Genomic DNA, 3,560 nt, shown 5'->3' with positions numbered 1-3,560 from the left:
CACAACATTATTACATATTAAATAGCATAGTGTTTTGGGTCAACTTGATTTTTATTTATGGTGCCTTATACCATTGAGAGATTGCATTTAAACAAGTAAGCCTCATGCTATCATTTACTATCCCCTAGGAAACAGAAGTCTAATCCGCAGGATAAAGCTGCAAAGCAAATAACCCTTCACCTCCAACCCATCTCGAGAGTATGGTGATCTATTTTTTATAGATTTCTTGGCTTTGGATAAATTTGGGATGATATGGGAATAGTCCCAAAGTCCTGCCAAATGCTCAATCCAAAGAACCTCTGAAACCTCTCCTTAGTCCTAGATCACTCCAGTTTTGTTAAACTTTTCCAGGCTTCTCTGAAACAGAGCAAACTTTATCAGTTTTTCAGCATCCTTGGTGAGGGTTAAAATGCTTGCATTCTTTTTTTTTTTCTTTTTTTGTTCTCTGTAAAGTGCAATTTACTACCAAGCTAGAAATCCTCCCCCATTGGAATAATATCAAGCCTTACATCCTACAACAGAAAGTATCTACTATGTTTACACTTACTAAATTGAAAATACGTGGATAGGATGAGCAAAATTTTTATTTTTATTTTATTTTATTTTTTTGAGACAAAGTCTGGCTCTGTCACCCAGGCTGGAGCACTATGGCACGATCTCGCCTCACTGCAACCTCTGCCTCCTGGGTTCAAGCAATTCTCCTGCCTCAGCCTCCTGAGTAGCTGGGATTACAGGTGTGTGCCACCATGCCTGGCTAATTTTTTTTGTATTTTTAGTAGAGATGGGGTTTCACCATGTTGGCTAGGCTAGTCTTGAACACCTGACCTCAGGTGATCGCCTGCCTCTGCCTCCCAAAGTACTGGGATTACAGGCGGAGCCACTGCTCCTGGCCAAGCAAAATATTTTTAATAAATTCAGATAATGCAATAAATGAAGTTTCTTCACAAATCTTTTCCCCCCAGCAATAAACTCTAGGTATTTAAAATTTCAAATGAACTCAGTTCTGTTAAAATATACTTACTGGTTCATTTAAAAATTGTATTGGTTCATTTGAATTTATTTCTAATAATTTTTAGAAATTTAGGTTTATTTAGCATTTATAAAACACAGTTGCCCTTCTTGACAGGATTCCATTGCATGCCAAGTACACATATATTTTTATCACAGTCCAAGGCAGTGCTTGAAGGCAGGAAAACTATAGGTAGATTGAATAAGTTCATATGCTTGGCTAGCTTAAGATGATACGGTGTTCTGGGATCAGCCTGAGTCTTCAGTTCTCCTTTTGGATTTCACATATAATGGCAGAGGAATTATTTAGTGTTTTTCAGAGTAGAGTTCATGGGCCTGAGGAATTCTCAGACATATTCTAGGGGATCTACGGATTTTCTATGCAATTTTATGTTTGGATTTTGGTTGGTTACAAATATCAATATAGATACATTCTAAGTCATGTGGATAACCGGCTCCTAACAACCACTGACAGTTTTAGTCTCCTGCTTGGATTTGTGTTTGCGTGCAGTGGCACCAAGCGACACCACTTTAATAGTTAGGAGATAATGAAAAAGAATCTGGGTGCGGAGGTTTGTAATGCTTCTCTGTTGGTTGAAATCATACCCCTGTAGGTTTTCCAATACAGTTTAAACCTTTTCATTTTAAAATATGGGCAGGTTTATAAGGAATTTTTTTTTTTTAAGATAGAGTCTCGCTCTCAGCTCACTGCAACCTCCGCCTCCTGGGTTCAAGCGATTCTCCTGCCTCAGCCTCCTGAGTAGCTGGGATTACACGCTCATGCCACCACGCCTGGCCAATTTTTGTATTTTTAGTAGAGACGGGATTTCACAGTGTTGGTCAGGCTGGTCTCGAACTCCTGACCTCGTGATCCGCTCACCTCGGCCTCCCAAAGTGCTGGGATTACAGGTGTGAGCCACTGCGCCTGGCCAGGAATTTTAAAATAATTCCATAGCAAATAGTTCACATTTCTTAAAATGTTGGTGCTTAGTGTATTATAGTGTCTATGTGATGATTATTTCATGCAAATTGTATTTCAGCTAAATAGCAAGTGTGGTTAGCTAGCATTTCAAGTATCAGAAACTTTACTGCAGCAATGGCTAATAGGCAATAAACTACTAATCTCTACACCAAAAAATGTATTCACTAGTTGGAATAAAGTATGCTAAATAATTTTTTTGTTGGTGAAAGTCATAGTGTTCAAGATAAGTGGTGACTAAAAAGATTACATGGGCCTTTTGTTCTTGAATGAACAAATTACAGGATCTTAATCCCTTCTTCAGAGCCTTTGGGCCAAGTAGAAAAAGAATCAAATGCATTTGCCATGCAGTTATTAATAACCCGGAGAGGTCTGAAACACCCCGAAAGCAAACGTATTAAAACTTCAACACAAAACATGTAAGTATTCGCACTTAGTGGATGAATGAAATTATAATGAACCCTCAGTATCAGATTGTTTTCTGCCAAGTAAGCTGAAAAAATAACTTTGATTTTTAATGTTGGGTTGTCAGGGGTTTCTTAGTTATTTTGTTTATTTTTACAATTTCAGGTGTGGACTGCAAAAGGATCCATCCAGCTCACGTGATCCTCACATCAGAACGTAATTGCACCCAGCACAGAGTGAACTCTCATGCGGGTACTCTTTGAAGATCAGAGAGGGGGCCGGGTACAGTGGCTCATGCCTGTAATCCCAGCACTTTGGGAGGCTGAGGTGGGCAGATCACTTGAGGTCAGGAGTTCAAGACCAGCCTGGTCAACATGGTGAAACCCCGTCTCTACTAAAAATACAAAAATTAGCCAGGCGTGATGGTGCGCGCCTGTAATCCCAGCTACTCAGGAGACTGAGGCAGGAGAATCACTTGAACCTGGGAGGCAGAGGTTGCAGTGAGCCGAGATCACATCACTGCACTCCAGCCTGGGTGACAGAGTGAGACTCCGTCTCAAAAAAAAAAAAAAAAAAAAAAAAAAAAGAGAGAGAGAAGGAGGGGTTTCCCTGAGCATAAAAGATCAGAAGGTATGAATTTTTAAATTTACTTGCTAAACGTTTATGCATTTGTCAGGATTTGGTACAAGATTTGCAAATTTGGGTGAGAAACTTATAGCCCCCACCTACCCCACCAATCACTGGAAGCTGCTGACATTTATGAGAAGGAGGAGCCGTCAGTGGAGGATGACCATGAGGGTGGAGGCTCACCACAAACTTGAAGGCTTCAAGACCATTATCCATTAACGGGGAAGGAGCACAGGTTCTGTGAGTCACAACTTGAGTTTTATTATATTAAGTAAGGTAAAGACCGTCAACCACCGCATATGAGGTCAGGCCAGGTTTTGCTGGTGGTTTTTAGAGCTGCTTGGGTTTTAGAATTGTGGATAAGGAGTGGTGGACTTGTACAGGTTCTAACTCTGGTTTGCTATTCGGGGTTGAGAAAGTTACTTCCCGGTGCCTCGGGATATAGTCACCTAGATGTTGAGGAATGACTTATCTCCAGGATTAAAGCAGTTGCTGCCACACACAGTGCCATGAATTTTATAAGTATCCTACATATGTGGTT

Source organism: Nomascus leucogenys, chromosome 16 (genome assembly GCF_006542625.1).
Source record: "Nomascus leucogenys isolate Asia chromosome 16, Asia_NLE_v1, whole genome shotgun sequence".
Taxonomy (NCBI): domain Eukaryota; kingdom Metazoa; phylum Chordata; class Mammalia; order Primates; family Hylobatidae; genus Nomascus; species Nomascus leucogenys.
Note: the sequence above shows the minus strand (reverse complement) of the source record.